Source organism: Procambarus clarkii, chromosome 75, assembly GCF_040958095.1.
Source record: "Procambarus clarkii isolate CNS0578487 chromosome 75, FALCON_Pclarkii_2.0, whole genome shotgun sequence".
Classification (NCBI taxonomy): domain Eukaryota; kingdom Metazoa; phylum Arthropoda; class Malacostraca; order Decapoda; family Cambaridae; genus Procambarus; species Procambarus clarkii.
In genome coordinates this window covers 9,125,424-9,148,711 of record NC_091224.1, presented here as the reverse complement: position 1 = coordinate 9,148,711, position 23,288 = coordinate 9,125,424, and the positions used below count along the sequence as shown (strand labels likewise).

General features: G+C 40.4%; 1 pseudogene; it reads right to left on the bottom strand.

The window, feature by feature from the left end:
- Positions 1–4,111: 4,111 nt before the first annotated feature.
- Positions 4,112–17,956, bottom strand: LOC123771782 (cytochrome c oxidase subunit 1-like; annotated as a pseudogene).
- Positions 17,957–23,288: the final 5,332 nt, after the last annotated feature.

The window sequence follows — 23,288 nt, the reverse complement described above, 5'->3', positions numbered from 1 at the left end:
TCAACCCTGAATGTAAATCATTTATATAAATTATAAACAACAGAGGTCCCAGGACAGAGCCTTGAGGCACTCCACTTACACATTTTCCCACTCTGACTTAACCCCATTTATACTACCTCTCTGTTTTCTTTGGTATAGCCATGCCCAAATCCAACCTAATATAACACCCCCCAATACCATGAGCCTCTAACTTTTTAATCAGTCTTTCATGTGGCACTGTATCAAATGCTTTACTAAAGTCAGTCAAGGTACACAACATCACAATCCTTACTACTATCAACTGCTTCAACTATGCAGTAAAAAAAATTATAGCAAATTTGTTACACATGAACGGCCATTTGTAAAACCATGTTGGGAAACATTTATTAATTTATGTTTTTCAAAATGAAGTAGAATTGTATTTGTAATTATCGATTCGAGTAACTTGCCCACAATAGACGTTAGGCTAATTGGCCGATAGTTTGACACAAGTGATCTAGCTCATTTAAAAAAAAATTGGTACCATATTAGCAATCTTTCATGACTCTGGCACTCTGCCTAACTCTATTGATTTAATAAATATGGTAGACAGTGGCTCTTAGGAAAGGAAAGGAAAGGAAAGGAAAGGATTTAGGAAAGACCTGGGTATATACTGGTTCGGTAACAGGGTTGTTAATTTGTGGAACCAATTACTGTGTAGCGTGGTGCAGGTGGGATCCCTCTGTATTAGGCAGATTCTGTATTCAGGAAAATTGTAAAATCACTTTCAATAGGAACATAATTGTATCTGCCTTAATACAGATTACAAAATTATGTAATATGAACATTAGCAGTAGTTTGTATAATTTAGATCCATTTTTGATTGATCAGTTAAAGGGCGATTTGAGTAGGGTCATTGATACACATTTGTCTCAGTAACGACGTGTTAGTGAGACTACACTAACGTAACACTAATACCGTGTTAATATTCACTATCTTATGTTATTAATATCACGTATAGGCCTATTGGCCCATATGATGCCAATAGGCCCGTACGTGATATTAATATCACATATCTATATGTGATATTAATGACACATACAGATTTATATCCATCCAATCCCATTCATAAATTTATCATTGTACCTCACTTCAATTCACCTCTCTCTCTCCTGCCTATATATGTCCAAATCTAAGTACTTGTAACTCACCCTTCTGAAGATGTATTATTAAATACGAAAGTACTTATGGAAATTCCTGCTTTAATTCTTCCACAGGGTTCCTTGTGATTCGTTGAAATTTAGTGTCGTGACTGAGGATGTCGCTAATGTTATTCATTTATTCTTGAGTAGGGATCAACATGTATGCTGCGGTCTTGTTGACTTTTTTTATTGTTACACCTTCCAGATTTTTTTAGTTGTTGTGTTGCTTCTCTGAGTCGTGGGTTAAGATTGTTGATGATTATGTTCCTCGTTTTTTCCCTGCCTCTGTTAGTAGTTCAGCCTGAAGTGTGTCAGTGGTGATGACTTTTTGGTTTCTTCTAATTTATGAATAACGTCCAGAAGCATTTCGATTTCAAGGCGTTTTTGACGCTTTTTTCAAAGAAGCAGCACAACAACTAAAAAATCTGGATGGTGTAACAATAATAAAAACCGACAAGACAGCAGCATACGTGTTGATCCCGACTCAAAAATATATGAATAAAATTAGCGACATTCTCAGTGACGATACTAAATTTCAATGAATCACGAGGAACCCTATGGAAGACCTTAACCGCAACGTGAACAAAACTATTATCGCAATCAACGAAAAGAGAGGTAGCATTCATTTCACTAAACTAGAAGGCAACTATGGTGTAGGATATGCCTATGTCAATGTAAAGACACATAAACGAGAAAATCCACTACGCCCAATAATCAGCCAAATACCAACTCTAACCTAACACCTAGCAAAAAGGCTTAACGAATTATTAACTCCATACAGTCCCAGCAACTATAGTCTGCAATCATCAGCAGATTTCCTAGAAATAATCAAAACTACACAGCCCGATGGAATTATGGCTTCACTGGACGTCGAATCCCTATTCACCAACGTCCCGGTCAACACCACCATAGAAATGATACTGGACAGAGTATACAGAGACGAGAGCACCCCCAAATTAGACATACCCGAACAACCCTTGAAGAGCCTTCTCGAGGCATGTACAAAGGAAGCTCCTTTCATCAATCTGCAAGGTAATATGTATCTACTGAGACGTTGTCCCACCCTATATCTTTCCTATCCCAGCGAAATGAGTCATATCTCTTCAACCTGCATGTTCTCTGATGTTCAGGGAACATTATGACGTGTACAGAGGTATTGAGAGTTATCGTGTGGGAAGTGAATTTGTTGATTTAGTTTTGGTTTTAGAAGTGGCTTATGCCCTTTAGGTGACAAGATGGCGCCGATGCAAAAATGTTCCCGCCAAAAGAGCCTGACGCCCACCGTCTGGTGATTGGCCAGGTAAGGTCAAGTGACAGGATTGACAAACGGCACGGCGCCCTCGGGTGGTGTGACGTCACAAGGGGGCGGATCAGTGCCCTGTGGCGTTCAGTGAGTCACGGCTCGTCATTGAGAGCGGACACGCTCAAGTGAGCTCCCAGTTTGGAGGCTAGGAAGCCCCAGCCAGTGGACCCAAGCAGCCGCAATGATACGGCAGATGTTGTGGAAGATTTGGTGACTCCTGGCGAGTACATGGTAGCACGGCTTAGTTGGTGTTAGAGCGCCAAGAGCTCTTTTGCTGATAGTCTGTGGCGAAGGTTAATGTTGGGCTGGGTCATCTGGGATACCTAGTGGGCCGCATTCAAACGCATCAAGCGAGCTGCTGTGACCAGGTCAAATTCACTGGAAGATTGAGAAGGGGACACTGAACCGGGCTGCAAGCTTCTTTACAGTTCCAGTGAGGGAGGAGGGAGATGACATTCGCAGGGACCTGTACCAAGGTGGAAGAAGACCTGCCTTCTGGGTGTGAGCACGGAGAGGATGCGATTCTACAAGTCGTCTGAGGACCTTGATTTCTACTCAAACCATTTTTGTATATATCTACTATTTACCATTTAAAGGCAACTTCCTAGGAAGTAGATATCATAGCCTAGTGACTGAAAAATATAACCCTAAGCTACTGCCAACAGTACATGCCCTACAAGGCTTAACCAAACAGCCAGTATATCTTCTTCAGAAAAATTGAATAGAACCCTAATAGGTCTTAAAGACCACTTAACCAGACAGATTAATAAATGGCACGATCTGTCTCAACAATCTCCAGTTGATTATATTGAACTGGAAAACTACTATCAAGTAGTTGCAAGTAAATTTGAGCAAGTCAAATGCCAAATAGAAAAGTAAAAGAACCAATTTATCTGAAACAGAATTAGACTGGCTGGATCAGTACCAAGATGATATTCTAGCTAGGTTACATATTTTCGTCAAAATAATTCCTCATTGTAAAGCATCAGCTTCTTCTAACACAGCACAACCAGAAGTTAAACTACCTTCAATCAGTTTATCCACATTCTCTGGAATAGAGGATGAAAGTTGGGATAACTTCTGAAACAAATTTGTTGACTCAGTGGATTCTAAACCTATTATTCCTAAAACCACCAAAATCACTTATTTATAGGGTCAACTTAAGGGAGAAGCTTCAAAAGTGGCATCCAATATAACATTAACTAGTGATGACTATGATCTTGCAGTCCAGCTCCTTAAGGCTGATCATGCAGATCTGTTACAAACTTAGTTCAAAAATTTTCTTTCACCACCATTCAATACTGTAAAGTATGTCAGGATGTAAGTGTCCTAACAACAAAGTCAGACCTAATGTGACTCTGCCCACTGCCCAAAATTCCAAACGCAGCTCTCATAGATAAAACATAACGGAAATGAGCTACTACATAATAAATATCATGAAGAATAATATCAATAGAAGAATTGGCTAATACTACCCTCATACACGGGCTCATACAACAAACCCTAAAATACCAACAGCAATTATTGCATCAATCATTCCTAATGTACCAAAGCCTCTTTTTTGCCTGATTTCTGAACTACAATATGAGATACTATACTGAACGCAGATAAAGTTAATTAAAATATAAACTTCAGGATGTTGAAAAAATCAAAATAAATGTTGGTATAAAATAGGATCCCCACCTCCTGCAGAATCAAAAAAGGAAGTATTTAAATTACGATCTGTTAATGACATAGTAATTGCCCCTGCCAATACAGGTAAAGACAATAATAATAACAGAGTAGTAATAAATACAGACCAAACAAACAATGGTTTTTGATCTATAGTTATACCTACTATTATATAAGTATAATTAATAGCTGCCGTTATAAAATTAACTGAACCTACAATAGAAACTACTGGTTCTATAATTCACCTGCTAAATGTAAAGAAAAAATATCTAAATCTACAGATGCCCCCCCCCCCCCCACATGAGCAATTGCGGAAGCTAAAGGAGGATCCACAGTTTAGCCTGTTCCCACCCCTCTCTCAACTATCCCTCTAGTTAATAATAAAGTTAAGAAAGATGAAGTAACCAAAACCTTATAATATTCATTCGAGGAAAAGCTATATCCAGAGCACCTAACATTAAAGGAATTAACCAATTACCAAACCCACCAATTATAATAGACTTTACTATAAAAAAATTATTACAAAAGCATGAGCCGTCACTACTACATTATAAATTTGATCATCTTCAATTAATCTACCTTGTTGACCTAATTCCACTTGAATAACCAATCTCAATGAAGTCCCTACTATTCCAGCTCAGGTACCAAAAAAAATAAAGTATAATGTTCCAATATTTTTGTGTTTTGTAGAAAAACAATCTTCGTTGCGTTAATAAAATTGCCGAGCTTCAGGCGCTAGCCTGTAAATTTAGATGCAAGAATATGCTTTTTTATTAGGTTTTATAGAAAGAATTCAAAATGTCAAATTGCAAATTTGAAATGTGTCAACACTAAAACTTTTAAGACCTAAAAGAAATTAAATTTTTTACAACTTTGAAGGATGTTAGTTTTATTAACTTAAAGTCTTAACATATTATTTAAATTGAAGAAATTAATATCTAAAAAGTTTATAATTATTATTATATTTATAATTTTATTTCCTTCATAATCCTTTATAACTCAACAACTAAAGGAAATTTAAAAGTCAAAAAAGAAATATTTAAATGAATATAAACATTAAGAGTCACTAGTCTCCATATTAAAAGTACCATTAAAGGATACAAATAATTATCTCTAGAATAATAAACTATTTAGGAATAAACCCTAAAAGAGGAGGTAGCCCCCCCTAAGGAAAACAAACTTATTATGGACATAATCTTAGAAATTAAAGGCAACCCTCTATTAATTAAATGAGAAAAATGATAAGCATGCTGTATTATAAATTTACAATAACAATAATGAGAGTAAACAATAAACCTAAAATACAATAACCAACAGTATTCTCTCAAAATTATAGCAAAAAATATTCAAGATATATAATTAATTGAAGAAAATGCTATAATTGTTTGAAGATATAATTGATTTAGACGTATAGCGCCAACAAAAGCAGATACTACAGCTAAAGTAAAAATTATAAGTAATCTTCACTTATCATAAACTAAATAAGATAATAAAATTACAGGCCCTATTTTCTGTGAAGTTATTAAAATTATTACTTGAATTCAATTTAACCCCTCCATTACTTGAGGAAACCAAAAATGAAAAGGAGCTGCACCTAACTTTAACAATAATGACAAAGAAAACACCATTTTTAAATTTACCACCATTAAAATAAATAAAGCTGAAAAATAATTATAACTGAAGCTAAAACTTGTACCAAAAAATATTTTAAAATACTTTCTGAACTATAACGATTTCTCTTAGAATATATTAAAGGAATAAACGACAACCAATTTAAATCTAATCCCATCCAAGCTCCAAATTAAGTATCTGAAGAAATACACAATATTAAATTTAATACTAAAGTAAAAAAAAGAGAATTCTAAAAGAAGAAACCACTGGAAAGAGAGAAATTTGATCCTCATTCACAGGGTATAAACCCCATTAGCTTTATTTAGCTTATCTTTCAATAATATGAGTAAATCTTACATAATTACTCACATCAAAACTACCCCTTTTATCAGGCATCATATTTTCTTTACAGGCATACACCACTGTTGTGGTTTCAACACAATATTCTAATTTTAAATTATATATAATAAATTAAGACTAATATAACAACAACAATTGTCACTCATAAAATACCTCTTTATATAAACCTTAATTATATTATTCTGAATTATCTCTATTTAAAACATAAGGTCCAAGGTCACCACTTGTGAGTTATTGGCCAAGGAACCCAATGGACATTTGTCACAAAGAAAGTGGCGGATACCTTAAACCTTTAACCAGTGAGACTGGTAAAACGGAACATATCGAAGTACTTAACAATTACATGGCCCAAAGTCTACAAAGTGGTCCAACCATTAATAGGTTTAAACAGTTATGCCCGAATTGTACAAGTTATTGTAGTAGATAAAATCTCATCTGACATATATGTTTATTGTCTAGGGACAACAACCAAATTCCTACAAGAAAAGGGAATTAAGTTGGCTGATAATAAAATCATGTCTGATCACCTCACCAATATAGGAATACTTGTAGGTGCAGACTATTATCACAAATTCATCACTGGACAAACTAAGAGGCAGGGAATGAACCTGTTATTGTCTGTGGAAGGCAATTTGCCTAACGGCCTAGTATTGAGTTTGAAGCAACCCACACCTCTGGACAACCAACAAGTCAACCCAGTGATGGTTGTTTGATTAGGTAAAGAACAGTCACCACTTAAGTTCTAAGACATGTCTGAAGATGAACTTGATACACCTGTACATAAATTGTGGGATCTGGCAACTTTAGGCACAGTCCCAGAGCAGCCTAATCCGGATGATGCATCATCATTGTATCCTGATGATGATTACAAACAATACCTAGACTCAGTGATCTACAAAGCCAAACAATACTGGCTCAGGTTACCATGGAAGCACACCTCTGTTACGGCCCTATTGGGTCGCAACTGGGTTCTTTCTCTGATGTTAATAGAGCTTGGGTATCCGGCCCCAAGTTAGTAGTGGCTTTCAAGGGGTGTGTTCCGTAACGCAAGTAAATTAAAGGGGAAGGGAGACAAGGGCAAAAACTTAAATATATAATTATCACCGTCACCATAAATAATATATAAATTAGCACACGGGGGAGGTATAAACACTATTATGTACAATATGGTCTTCCTCTGAAGACGCGGAGTGTTCCACGGTGCTCAACGATGCTTAGCCCTTGGTCCTCTTGTGGCCTCACGATGAATCCTTCGATTCCCTCGAGTCTACCCTTGCCACAGGCCAGCCAAATCACAGCTCCACTGGGGGCACCGTCGTGGAGGCCGTCAACCACAAATCCAGCCTGTAGCTGGCAGGTTCCAATCAGTTCCGCTGGTTAGGCCACTCCACTCTAAGGTAGCGAGCCCTAGGCAGGAGCCTCGTGTGACTTCACAGGTCACTCTCCTCACCACAACACCCCAGTGGTTAGTCTTCTCCACTAGTCAGCCCTGGGTACGACAATCCCTGGATCTGCCCCCTCACAGGCAGGCTAACACAACAGTGTTCATCCGGGGGGTGACTCACAGTTTCAGCGGCAAATGCGTGGAGGTTCTACGGCTGCCTTGGGTAGACTGATCCAACTTCCATTACAGCAGTCCCTGGTCGACTCTGTAATCGGACACGTCATCAGTAATAGGGACACTAGGGCACCTCACTTACAGGCTTAGACACAAACGCCCACCTATCCACTCCATAGATGGCGTTGCTGTCTTAGCTCCACCTCACCAGAGGTCAGCAGCGGCTGTGTTATGAGCTGATCAGGACGGGAAACTAGCCCTTGTGGCCAGTATATCTCGTCCTCACTAGATGGCGTCGTCCATTTGGAGGGGGTTTCGGGAGCCGACCCACAGATGGCGCGGTCGTCACTGCTCCGTGCTCGGACGCTGGGCTCGGGTCCGTAACACCTCCCCACCAAAAAAATTTGGTTTGGGGCTCTATAAAGAAAAACACAAACCAAATTAGTACGCGGATACAACTCAAAATGGACTCAAGTACACTATAAACCGGAATGGCGAGGATGTCTTGTCCACAGAACTGTACTACTGGGGAACTCTGGCACAACGGAAACTTGCAGATAGAAGGCAATGACCTGCCTGAAGTAATCTTCCACACTTCTACTGCAATGTCAAGCAGGGGCATAACCTCACGTGCCTCGAGTAAGGATTGGTATAAACACGATCTGGGGCGACTCGACACTTCCCTGTGTCGTGGCACCGATGATGGCTGGTCACAGACGGCATTTCTGGTACCGGTCCGGTAGTCCTTCAGGGAGACGGGAACCTGGAATACAGGGGTCTGATAATTTAGAGTGACAGCGACAGCGGGTAAGTCAGTACTTACAGCATACGCCTCTACTAGGCCCACACCTAGTTCCAACAGGGCTGCTCGTACACCGCAGATGGTGTCTGCTCTGCCACCGTTAGGTCGACCAACGTTCCGCATAATGCAGCATCCAGGCTCATCAATCATGCAGGGGTGTCAACCTGTCGGAAATAGTCACTCATAATATCACCTCTTGTACCTCCTGTATCTACCATCACCTTCCAGGTCCCTCCTTTGACTGCAACACTCACAGTGCACGTCTCTAATCCCTGGGATCTCTTCGCGATGTTCATGGGAGCCATCATCTGTCGGGACGTACACTGGTCCTTACTGAGAACACACATAAGAATAAAACAAAATACCACTAAGAGACATGTGGCCAACTGAGGGATAAGCTTCCTGAGCCTGTAATGTCCATAACCGGCTATATCCATTAGCCTGGTTTGGACCGAAGAGGGCACTATAACCTGTGCACATACCTTCCATACCTCTGACGTCTGGGGAATCTCTGGCCGGTTCAATGAACGTGGTACCTTGCCATACCGCAAGTACTCATCCGCCTTCGCTCCAGACTCTGGGGTATCATTGGGTGCTTGCACACGAGGCCTCTCTTCTCGCTCAGACGCTTCTGCCATCATAACCTCATGCTTCTTGTCGGGAAACGATTCAGGAGACTCTGCTATAATGCTGTCGATCTGCGGGTGAGAGGAAGAATTAAACATATTTAATTCCGGGTCTGTCCGTACCTGGATATTACCAATGCCTGCCGTTACCTCGGACCTTGCTGTTCCGGCTGACTCGTCCACAATCTTGGGATGATTGTTGCTCCAATCTGTCACCAAGTCGTTGGCTAGTACCAAGTCAATCCCAGCTATAGGGAGGGTATCGACTACTGCCAACGCACATGTGCCGCTGAAGAAAGGCGAGTCTAGATGTACCGGCACTAAGGGGGCGACATACTGCGTCCTAGGAAACCCAACCAGGACAACCTTTGGTCTCCCATCCACACTCACTCCCTTGGGTAACGAGTTTTTCACGATCAGGGACTGGGCTATCTTCTTCAAGGTTTTTCACGATCAGGGACTGGGCTATCTTCTTCAACTACCCAAGGCAGTTCTACGGCTGCCTTGGGTAGACTGATCCAACTTCCATTACAGCAGTCCCAGGTCGACTCTGTAATCGGACACATCATCAGTAATAGGGACACTAGGGCACCTCACTTACAGGCTTAGACACAAACGCCCACCTATCCACTCCATAGATGGCGTTGCTGTCTAAGCTCCACCTCACCAGAGGTCAGCAGCGGCTGTGTTATGAGCTGATCAGGACGGGAAACTTGCCCTTGTGGCCTGTATATCTCGTCCTCACTAGATGGCGTCGTCCATTTGAAGGGGGTTTCGGGAGCCGACCCACAGATGGCGCGGTCGTCCCTGCTCCATGCTCGGACGCTGGGCTCGGGTCCGTAACAACCTCTGCTTCCAGTAAATCATTTCAAGGCACAAAACCAATTAAGGTCTCAGGTGTTGCACTTGAATAGAAAACCTGAGAATCTGAAATTGTATTATGGTTTAATCCAACAACAACTCCATAACTAATTCATCAAAGTTATAACCAATGATAACCCTAATGAGGGACACTATTTGCCACACCACGTTGTACTGAAAAACTCAGTTACAACCCTTGTAAGGCTAGTGTTCAACTGCAGTTTTAATGCCAAACAAAACAGTGTCTCGTTGAATAACTGGCTTCAAACAGGTCTAAGCCTAACACAGAGGCTGTATGACGTGTTATTTAATTTCTGCATAGGAACTCATGCGTACATGGGTGACCTAAGTAAGGCATTTCTTAGGGTAGGTCTCCAGGAAGAACATCATAACTACACAAAGTTCTTATGGATCAAGGATCCTAGAGATTCAAACTGAAATAATCACATACAGGTTTGCATCAATTTTGTTTGGGGGTATTTCTTCATTGTTTCTGTTGCTAGCAACCTTAGATATGCAGTTGAAGAAGTCTAATAGCCCAAATAAAAATTAAATTTGCAACAACCTGTATGTGGACAATTTCCAAGGAACAAATAGCATTGAAAGTAAATTGCTAAACCTATATCATGTGGTCAATCGAGAGTTGTTGGGAACAAATATGCCTCTCCAATCATGGGCCTCCAATAATACCAGCTTAAATCTTAAATATCTTTAATATTGATTAAATCTGAATATCCCGACTACAAGGTACCCCAAAAGATAAAGGTACTAGATGTCGAATAGGACACAACTTCGGATCAGTTGACCATCAAATTGTTGGAACCAGATACCACAAACTTAATTATGAGGAAATTACTATCACAAGTCAGTAAGCCTTTCGACCCCTTGGGACTATTAAGCCCCATATTAAGAAGGGTAGGTTGATCGTGCAAGAATGCTGGCAAGCCAAAATAGGATGGGAGACCCACTAACCACTGTCTTACAAGAAAAGTGATAGTAACTTACCACGGATCTAAGTGTCCTAGAATTCCTAAAGTTTCCTGCAATACCATAAAGACTAACCTGCCTATCAAACTACGTGTGTTTTGTGATGCCACAGGAAAGATAAATGGCCCTGTAGTGTATCTAGTAACAAATAAGCAGGCAACACTGCTTACATCCAAAACTTCGGTGGCACTGTTAGAGAAGTGGTCATTGCTACAACTAGAATTAATTACTCTACTGTTAGGAGTTAGATTGGCTCATCTGACCAAACCTTTAAGTAACCTTTACTTAGAAGAAACAGGTATTGTCAGATAATAAGGCAATACAGCAGTCGGTGAGAAATAACAAGGGTAAAACTCCTTACATGAGTAATCGCATTAAGGAAATACGAGGGTTGTCCACAGGGTGCAAACTGAGATATGTATCCTCCAAAGAGAATCAAGCTGAATATCTCTTCAGAGGCTGGACGTTGAGGCAATTAACCAAAGCAGAGATGTGGTTCAATGGACCTCAGTGGCTAGTCAGTGACCAGTGGCCTGAACAAAAGCCACAAGTTATTGTGACCAATGTCACTGTTCCCAATGAGATACCAGAACCACCTCGGACTTTAGTAACTGATCCTAATCAGTACTCTGAACTTAACAAGCTACTACGTATCACACATAGGGTGTTTGATTTCATAAACAAAATAACAATCAAATATCAATTCCCTAGTTCCTTAAAGTGCTGGGTCAAAAGAGCTCAAACAAATCAAATCAAATCAAATCAAATGTTTATTTAGGTAAGGTACATACATACAAGAGATTTTACAAAGAGTGATGGATTTATAGATATGGCTAGTACATACAATGCCTAAAGCCACTATTACGCAAAGCGTTTCGGGCATGAAAAACTTAAATGACTAAAGCTTAATACTAATTGAGCATAAAGAATAAAATGAGTTGAGAACAAATAAAAAAAGAGATAAAAAGGGGGGAACATGGCTGAAAAAGCAGCACAAATACAATTCTGTCGACAAACAGCGCCATTTAAAAAAAAAACAGACATTGGTTGACAATAGAGGGGTAAGGTAGGTTACAGGGAATTTATTAGGTATAGCTTCGTTTTTATCTTAAACTGGTTGAGAGAGGTACAGTGTTTAACATGGTTGGGAAGGTCATTCCACATTCTGGGTCCCTTGATTTGTAGAGCATTTCTAGTTTGATTAAGTCGTACTCTAGGAATATCAAAACTGTATTTATTTCTGGTGTGGTGCTCATGGGTTCTGTTACAACCTTCGATGAAGCTTTTGAGGTCAGGATTGGCATTACAGTTCAGCGTTTTATATATGTTTAATACACATGAGAGAATGTGCAGTGACTTAATGTCTAACATATTCAGAGATATAAGTAGGGGTACCGAGTGATGTCTGGGGACAGAGTTGGATATTGTCCTAATAGCAGCTTTGTGTTGAGTAATTAGAGGACGTAAATGATTTTGGGTAGTAGAACCCCAAGCACAAATACCATAGTTGATATATGGATAGATGAGGGAGTAATAGAGAGTCACCAGGGCAGGGCGGGGTACATAATATCTGATCTTAGAAAGAATGCCAACAGTTTTTGAAACTTTTTTGGATATATTTAAAATGTGTCCCTGGAAATTCAGCTTGTGGTCAATGAGAATGCCAAGGAATTTGCCATCTAATTTGTTACAAATTTGGGTATTGCTTATTTTAAGATTTATTTGATTAGAGGATTTATTGCCAAACAGAATATAGAAAGCTTTGTCAATGTTAAGGGTGAGTTTGTTGGCAGTTAGCCAAAGATGGACTTTATTTAGCTCAGTATTTACTGTGGCATTTAGAGCAAGGGGGTCAGGACTGGAGTAAATGAAGGTTGTGTCGTCAGCAAATAGAATTGGTTTGAGGTGTTGGGAGGCATTTGGAAGGTCATTAATGTAGATGAGAAAGAGGAGAGGGCCAAGTATGCTGCCCTGAGGAACACCAATGTTGATGGGTAGGGTGGGAGAAATTGAATTATTCACAGAAACATACTGGAGCCTGTCAGTAAGGTAGGATTTGAGGTATTGCAGGGAGTGTCCTCTGACTCCATAATGATGTAATTTAAGAAGAAGGTTTTGGTGGTTGACAGTGTCAAAAGCCTTACGCAGGTCCACAAATAACCCAACAGGGAACTCATTTTTATCAAGAGCTGTATGAATCAAGTTAAGCATACTAATAAGTGCATCGTTAGTGTTTTTTTTGGGTCTGAAGCCATATTGGCAAGAGCTAAGTATATTGTGTTTGGCTAGATAAGAGTAAAGCTGCTTGTAGATTAGTTTTTAAAAATTTTTTGATAAGTTAGGCAGGATTGATATAGGTCTGTAGTTGTTAACATCTGTGAGATCACCACATTTGTGTACAGGGGTAACTCTCGCTTTTTTTAGGATATCTGGAAAGGTTTGGAGTTCAAGTGACTTGTTGAAGAGCAATGCAATAGCAGGGGCTAAAGTTGTGGAGGCTTTTTTGTAAATTAAAGTTGGTATCTCCTCAAGGGCACTAGACTTGGTTTTAAGGGAAAGGATTATCTCATTGACGTCAGTGGAATTAATAGGCTTTAGGTACAGAGACTGTGGATAGTTACCTGTAAGATAGTCCTTAACGTCAGTACTGGAAGATGGAATATCATTTGCAAGGGATGACCCAATGGAAGAGAAGAACCTATTGAACTCAATAGCAGAATCTGAGGCTGAAAGCTGACCATCGTTATTGGACAGGAGTGCTGGTTTGTTATTTAAAATCTTCTTAGAACCCAATATTTGTGAAATTGTGCCCCAAGTTTCTTTAATGCTGCTCTTTATTTGGGTAAATTTATCCTCGTAGTATTTAGTTTTGGCTTGTCTAATTATCTTAGATAGCAATAACGAGTAATTCTTTGAGAATTCTTTGGAGACGGTTCCTAACCTATACTTCTTCTCAAGGTCATGTTTTTTTATTAATGGATTTAAGTATTCCCTTTGTAAGCCAGGGATTGTTAAACCTTTTGGTTGTGACTTGTTTTGTAAGCATAGGACAGTGGGTGTTATAAAGGCTAAGAGTTTTTTGAAGAAAAGATTGCACTGCTAGGTTGATGTCCCCTATGTTACCTAACTCGGACTCCCAGTTGACATTATCAGCAGCAGTTATAAAATTGTCTATAACAGTTTCATTGTGCAGCCTAAAACTTAACTTCCTTGACTCTAGAGGTGGTTTGCTAATGTTAGTTAAGAGAAATGTATAATGGTCTGTAGTGCTATCGGTGATTATACCTGAAGTAAGCGGAGAGGTTATGTTTGTCTAGATGTGATCTAGAGTCGTGGCAGTACTATCAGTGATTCTAGTAGGTCTAGTGATTAAGGGTATGAGGAAGCAGGAATTCATATAGTTGAGGAAGCTAACAGCAGTAGGGTGTTCAGGCTCGCAGAGGTCAATATTAAAGTCCCCTGCGATAATTAGATGGTTTTTGTTCAGTCTGTTATCGAGTATTAGATTTCTAAGGTTTGAGTTGAATTCGGACACATCAGTGTTAGGAATTCTATAGACTGCACCCACAGACAGGACAGACTCGGCACCCTTGACTCTGGAGCTGGCGAAGATATACTCCCCACAGCAGTCTCTAGTTCTAATTACTTTTAAGCATGTTATTTCTTGGTGGTAGTAAAGAGCAGTGCCACCACCTCTCTGAATTTGACGACAGTTGTGAATTGCCGAGTAGTTAGGCATGTTAAAGAGTTGAGTAGTATCCTCTTTTAACCATGTTTCAATAAGTATAATAAAACAGAATTTGTTGTCAATAGTTTCAATCAAGGCACTAACATCATCAAAGTGTTTACCTAGGGATCTAACGTTCAAGTTGATTACAGAGATATTGTGATTATGTGTTAATACATTGTATACATCATGTGCTGCAAAATATCTGCAATTTAGATCATTAAAGTGATGATTGTCATTGATAGTGGATAAGAGGTTTAGTTCTGGGTCTATACTTGTCTGCATAAAAAAGCTGGTTGCAGGAAAACAAGGCAAGAAAGGCAAATTACAAAGTAGAATTAAGCTATAAAAGGGGGAAAAATATATAAACAATACTATACAAAATAAACACAAAATGAACAACAAAAGAAAAAAATGAGGTAGCTTACAAGGGGCTTACAGGGGTACAATGGAGTAGGGGAGTATGGCGAGGCTAGGCAACCTAGGTAATAAATGAAATCAAAGAAAAAACATATAAACATGGACTATACAAAACAAAATATATAGATATACAAAACAAAGATATAAACAAGACTATACAATACAAAAACAAATTGAGCAAAAAAAGAAAAATGAGGTAGATTGCTTACAAGTACTCTCAGGTACACTGTAAGTAACAATTTGCAATTTGAGATACAGGCAAAGCCAGGGGTACAGTGGAGTAGGAGAGTATGGCGAGGCTAGGCAAACTAGGTAATAAATGAAATCAAAGAAAAAAGTTGAATAATAAACATAGGCAAATTTAAGCTAATGATTATTAACTATAAATATTTCAGTTATGACTGTATAATTAATAAGACCTAAAGAAATATTAATGCACTCAATTAATTAAGTTCAGTAAATGACTAGTGAAGAGTAAGTTAAAAATTAAGTCAAAAAATGAAACAAGGAGACTTAGGATACCTAGCCCGCACTAGGTGACAAGGGGGTTAATTAAGTTAATTCATTGAGAGTGATAATATGGTGAGACAAACCACATTGGGAGAGGAAAGTGTTGAGGTTCTCTTCATTAGCAATTGTAAACATTTTGCCCTCTGCGGTCTTTCTCACCTTTATCAATCCATCTCTAACGAAGCACTGATGAATCGCATCTGGGTTTTGATGACGGATTTGACGCAGGCGGTAGAGGAGTTGCTGTCTGTTCCTAGTCAAGCACTCGTTGATGTATAATCCCTTCCGTTGGGATGCAGCTGTCCGGACAAGATGCGATTTCATGGACAGGGAAGTCAGCTTCAGGCGAATTTTCCGCTGGTTTTGTCCTGATGGATTCTTTTTGCCTACTCTGTAGGCAGCAATAATGTCAGTTTTGTTTAGAATGACCTGCAATTCGTTTTTTATGAGAGCCTGAGCTATTTCAACACACTTTTCACCTTCACGTTCCACAGGTATATCTTGGGACGACACAATAACAGAGTCTAGCAGCTTTTGTTGGTCTTGTTCTTCCTGGGAGACGGAACGTTGGGTGGATAATGTACTGATACACGCAGTCATTTTGCTGAGAGCTTCCTCCTGTTTTTTTATGGCTTCATCAGTTTTCAGAACATTGTTTTCCTCACGGAGATCATTCAAATCATGCTGGAGTTGGTCTTGGCTAGCCTTAAAGTTTCTAATATCCTCGCAGAGGAGGGTTATTTCTTGTTGTTGATGTTGGAGATTCGCGCGGTTCGCTAGATCCTCATTTTGAAGACTCAAGATGATAGCATTTTGAGACTCAAGGACTAGGCACAACTTTTTGAACCACTGATTTTCGGTCCAGTTAGGGAAATCCGGTGAGGGATCAGAAGCTCGCTTGAATTGCATAAACTGGGATGTTAGCATGTTAATAGGAGAGGATTGAGAGGACACCACTCCCTGGCTCAATGGGGAGGAGGGGAGGGCAATACCGCCGCCGCGGACCCCAGAGCTTCCAGACGGAGAAACACGAAGGCTATTAGAGTTGGCCGGGATGGATGCCTTGTTAGGGGGTTTGTTGCCCTTATTTCCCTGCGCAGTCACATTTTTAGGAGACATGATTGGTTAGAATGGACTGGGGGTATATGTTGTGAAGAAACTTGCGTCAGGCAGCGCGGTGGCGGGCAGAGGCGGGCAGCATGCACTGATACTCACAGCCGTAGAGGATTGTTTTGAAATTTGTTTGAGATGGAATGAGTTGATTATGGTTGGTTACTTTGATTTTGCTATAACATGCTTGGACTCCATGTACTTAGCTGCCTGTGGGTGGCGGTCTACATCATCTGGCGGTAGTTTGAGGGCTGAAATACAGCTTAGAGTGTGGAGCGTAGCGTGCACTCAACCTTGTCAGACGACAGACGTCTATTGACTTCGACAGAAACTATTGACAAACCGAAACATACAGGATGAATTTTGAAAATCTCCCTAGGAAACTTGAAAATGATCTTGGAATCTGTAGTGACCTAGACAGTTATTGCATATTAAGGTGCAGGGGTCGCTTACAGCATGCCAAAATATACCTAGAGGTAAAAAATCCAATGTTTCTCCCTCGTCACCACAGAGTAAGCAGACTAATTGTGTGACACATACACAAATTTCATTTGAAAAGCCTATCATAGAATAGGCTTCATGATAGAACTCTATGATATCTATAGAGAGAGAATTGGCTCTCCTGAGTTTATTGGGTTCAGGAGAATAGGCTCAGGAACCTGTACATCAGTTGATTGACAGTTGAAAGGCAGGACCAAAGAGCCAAAGCTCAACCGCCACAAGCCTAGGTGAGTACTAACCCCACACGTACCCTAGGTGAGTACTAACAGGCCCTAAGGGCAAAGTTTCAGTGAAGGTGTACATCTGCCAATTCACCTGTGCCACAACAAGAGAAGTACATCTAGAAGTGAAATGAGTGTTTAGGCATTCATACAGGCTTTCCACAGGTTAACCAACCCGTCGAGCTTGCCTCAAGTTGATGATCTCAGACAATGGGCCCAACTTACTGGCAGCGGAAGCTTGTATGATGGAAGTCTGGAACCACCCAGTAGTACACACTGCTCTGCATCAACGGCAGTGCCACTGGAAGTTTATACCCCCCAGAACACCGTGGCACAGAGGTTTCTATGAACGAATGATGGGCACAGTGAAATGCTGTCTAAGGAAATTCCTCCACCGTCAAAAGATTGACTTACAGCAGCTACAAATCGTTGTCACTGAACTCGAATCTGGGGTCAATAACAGACCACTGACCTATCTCTCTGACGATCTCCCGCAACTTGAGCCACTATGCCCATCATCTGATGCATGTAGGACTTATTAGCTCTCTAGCATCCTTCATGGATGAGAAACCAGACGACCCTTCATATCTCAGAGAGAGAGCGACTTTGTTCAGAGCTATAAACATCTGTCACGAGTAATAAGTCGGTGAAATGACTTTTGATCTCGAGAATACCTAACTTCTCGGAGAAAGTATCATTATGGGGCGAACAACCCCTACAACAAAATTAACCTTAACCCTGTCTGGGTGAACAGTGTTAACCACGCTCAGAGTGGTCTATATGTTGTATAGTCTCTGTTCATCCAGACAACCTTGGTATCTTGAGAATAGTGAAAATAAAGTGCCAAGGCAACACTACTCTCAAAAGCTTAGAGAAACTAGTTCCTTTAGAGCTTGCAGGAAATAAAGTAGCTTAAAGATTTCCAACACCTACAGCTCCAGTATGGGCCATACATTCAGAAAGAACTGCTGCACAACATTGCAAGTTAAAATTAAAACAATATTATAATTCTGAAAGAGAGGAATGAAGTGTTCGGCAGCCCTAAATATTGGGCTCCGACCTCTATGTGTCCCCTCCCCCCCCAGAATTGTTTTGGAAAATTTTACACAAAATTACTAACATTACTAACCACTAACTTCATTAGAAGAAAATGGGTTTTGTGGCCATTCAGAGAAAATGGGATGTTTGTCATGTCACCAAAATATTCATTTAAATTCAACATGTATCCTTAAAACACCAGCCCGGGGACTATATATGATAAAATAGTATTCACCAGGATGGGATTTAATTAAGTAGGAAACAGTTATATAGTGTACTTCCCTAAGTCGAAATGACGAAATTTAGAACTGAGCTCTGGACGCATCCAGAGTGGGGAGGAAACAGATGGCATTACGTGCGCGTGGCCAGACAGTTGACCATAGAGAGAGCAGCTCGCCTGTCATGTCGACACGCGTATATCTCATACACTTCCCGCGAACTTCGTGACATGGGAACCACAGAGTCTCTGATCAACCCACACAATTTCGCTACCTTGGGAAGTATTGTACCTGGTAAAATATATAATAAATACATAAATCCTTCAAATATGTGGGCAGATAAACACCTAATAGGATAATTTCAGAACATACAGTCCATTTTTAAATATAAAGCCCACTTAAAATTAATAATAATAAATTAAAGTAAGTTCAATAAATTAAGAGTTCAATATGTAAATAAATTAACAAACAAAATCCTGCTTGGAAAATTTCCCACAGAGGTGGCTTCCAGAACCCGTTCTTTCAGTGTGTTTCACTCGCTGACCTACAGGGCCCAAGAACGCCCTTACATTTCTTGGAATTATTAGCATTTCTATCTTAAACTATTTGTTCACTCTCTTCCTACTTTATCTCACTTTCTAGAGACTGTCCTTGTTCACCTTGTCAATTCCCACCACTATCTTGTATGTTGCCATCATATCCCCTGTGCGACGAGGCTGAGTCTTGACCCAACAGCATGGCGAGTTGTCATAATAAATCAAAAGTGTGGTGAACCTCTTTTCTAGTGACGTAGTAGCAGTGTGGTATGGTTGTGTCAGGTTGAACCAGGAGTGTGGTGAGCCTTTGAAGGGATGAACCAGGACTGCGGTGAGGTTGATTAATGAACAAACAGCAGTGGTGAGGTTCTGTCATGGTGAACCAGCAGTGTGGTGAGGCTATGCCTTACTGAACCAACAGTGTATTGAGGCAATGTCTTAATGAACCATAAGTTGTATGGATTGGGGTAATAGTGATCAAGAAGCGCGATGTGGCCTTGTCTTGGAGAACCCGATGTTGTGATGTTGTTCCCTACAGAACCGTCAGGTTGTTAGTGTTGTGACTTGTTGATCCTGCAGTTTGTTGACGTTGGGGCCTGGTGACCCAGCATCATTAGGGGAGTTTATGTTGGTGAAAGAGCAGTGTATTGTTGTTCTGTCTTGGTGAGCCAAAGATGTGGTGAAGCTGTGATTCGTTGTACTCATCACGTTGAGTCATTGTGATGCAGTAATATAGTGAGGTTCTTGGTGAACCAACAGCGGTGAGATTGTATCTTGGTGAACCAACAGCGGCGAGATTGTATATTGGTGAACCAACAGCTGTGAGATTGTATATTGGTGAACCAACAGCGATGAGATTGTATATTGGTGAACCAACAGCGGTGAGATTGTATCTTGGTGAACCAACAGCGGCGAGATTGTATATTGGTGAACCAACAGCGGCGAGATTGTATATTGGTGAACCAACAGCTGTGAGAATGTATATTGGTGAACCAACAGCGATGAGATTGTATATTGGTGAACCAACAGCGGTGAGATTGTATATTGGTGAACCAACAGCGGCGAGATTATATTTTGGTGAACCAACAGCGGTGAGATTGTATATTGGTGAACCAACAGCGGCGAGATTGTATATTGGTGAACCAACAGCGGTGAGATTGTATATTGGTGAACCAACAGCGATGAGATTGTATTTTTGTGAACCAACAGCTGTGAGATTGTATATTGGTGAACCAACAGCGGTGAGATTGTATATTGGTGAACCAACAACGGTGAGATTGTATATTGGTGAACCAACAGTGGGGAGATTGTATATTGGATTCCAACAACAGTGAGGTTGGAATCCACAACCGACAACAATCATCACAGTTAATTGTTGACCCTTTGTCGTAGTGAACCACCAGAGTTCCACGGCAACATCATGGTGAATCTGGTGTGGTGAACTTGTGTTTTGGTTAATGACATGTGTGGTGAAGGAGTAGTGAGGTGAGGCTTGGGTTTCGTTAACCATCATTGTGGAGAGGCGTTTCACCAAGAACCGGCTGGTTCGTGGTGAACCAGTTCTGTGCTCAAATTAGTGTATTGAACCAGCAGTGCGAGGCTGTGTGGTGAGACTGTTCATGGTTGAAGCAGAGGTGAACTGAGTCTGCTGAGTCTGAGCAGCGTGATGAGTCTGTCTTGGTAATCTAGCAGTGTGGTGATCATGTCTTGGTGATCCAGCAGTGTGATGAGTCTGTCTTAGTGATCCAGCAGTGTGATGAGTCTGTCTTGGTGATCCAGCAGTGTGATGAGTCTGTCTTGGTGATCCAGCAGTGTGATGAGTCTGTCTTGGTGATCCAGCAGTGTGATGAGCATGTCTTGGTGATCCAGCAGTGTGATGAGTCTGTCTTGGTGATCTAGCAGTGTGATGAGTCGTCTTGGTGATCCAGCAGTGTGATGAGCATGTCTTGGTGATCCAGCAGTGTGATGAGCATGTCTTGGTGATCCAGCAGTGTGATGAGCATGTCTTGGTGATCCAGCAGTGTGATGAGTCTGTCTTGGTGATCCAGCAGTGTGATGAGTCTGTCTTGGTGATCCAGCAGTGTGATGAGTCTGTCTTGGTGATCCAGCTGTGTGGAGAGCGTTGGTAAATTTGATCACAGAGGTATGGAGTCTTGGTTATCCATCTGGGTAGTGAGTGATATGTGTGAGGAACATTGTGAGACATGAGCATGATGGAACAAGAACATAATGAACCATGACCATGATGAAACAAGAACTTCATGAGACATGAGCATGATGATACAGGAACATTGTGAAACATGAGTATGATGGAACAAGAACATTGTGAGACATGAGCATGATGGAACAAGAACATTGTGAGACATGACCATGATGGAACAAGAACATTGTGAGACATGAACATGATGGAACAAGAACATTGTGAGACATGAACATGATGGAACAAGAACATTGTGAGACATGACCATGATGGAACAAGAACATTGTGAGACATGACCATGATGGAACAAGAACATTGTGAGACATGACCATGATGGAACAAGAACATTGTGAGACATGACCATGATGGAACAAGAACATTGTGAGACATGACCATGATGGAACAAGAACATTGTGAGACATGACCATGATGGAACAAGAACATTGTGAGACATGAACATTATGGAACAAGAACATTGTGAAACATGAACATTATGGAACAAGAACATTGTGAGACATCATATGTGGAGATATATTTTGAGTTTTTCTTCATCCGCCCGACAGCTGAGTGGATAGCGCTTCGGATTCGTAGTCCTGAGGTTCCGGGTTCGATCCATGGTGGCGGCGGAAACAAAGGGGCAAAAAAGTTTCTTTCACCCTGATTTGTCTGTTCACCTAGCAGTAAATAGGTACCTGGGAGCTAGACAGCTGCCACGGGCTGCTTCCTGGGGGTGTGTAACAAAAAGGAGACGTGGTAGAGGACCGGGCCACGGGGACGCCAAGCCCCGAAATCATCTCAAGATAATCATAGTAGAATCCCTTGTATGACTTTTGTTCTAATTGCACTTCTTCAATCTGATACAAATGATTCAGTCTCTGGTCGAGATCCTCTACCCATCAAACACACACCGAAACTACGACGTTGGTACAACGTTCGAGCAAGTTTTAACACCACCTATGTTATAACAACTAATATAGCAAGTTGTAGCAACGTTCTAATACGTCATAAACACGTTAAGCCAAGATGTAACAACTTTATTTCAAGTTGTAACAAGCGGAAAATAGAGACAGTTTCGGTTTGTGTTTCCAGGGTATCTCCCTGTTTAAATTATTCCTTTGTAGGGATAGTAGTGTCTGCTTAAGCATTTCATTTTTTTCCTTCTTTTGTAGTGCCGGTTCCGTGGTCTTTCTGAGTTGGGCCTCTTTCTGGCTTTCCTCAAAGGAACATGTTTCAGTCAGACTTTAAATACTTCGGAAGTCAGTTGTTTTATTCCTTGTGTGGAATTTCTATTACTTAAAACAGTTTCCCATTGAATGTTTGTAAGTTCCCTGTTTACTTTTCCCAGTGTCTCATTTTATGATTAAATTTGAATTTATTGAATAACCCCTCTCGCTTGATCATTGGTTTAGTCCTGTTACGAGTATTGATGGAAGTTTGCACTTCAATGAGCTTGTGATCTGAGTATGTGATATCTAAGATTGTAATGTCCCTTATTATGTCTTCACTGTTTGCGAAGATCATATCTAGAATATTTTCGTTCCTAGTTGGCTCTGTAATCGGCTGGTTGAGTGAAAATTTGTCACAGAATCAAAGTATTTCTGTAATCGGTGGATGATTATGTCCAGATAGATTTGCTGGTATAATATTATTGTTTATTATTCTCCATCTTAGACTAGACAGGTTGAAGTCTCGTAGGAAGATAATATCAGGTATTGGGTTTGCCAGATTTATCAAAACTATCCTCTATTTTGTTGATCTGTTCTGTGAATTCCTCAGCCGTTGCCTCTGGCGGTTTGTATATTAGAATAATAACTAAGTTTATTTTCATTACTTCTATTGAAAATATTTTTATTCATTATATATTTATC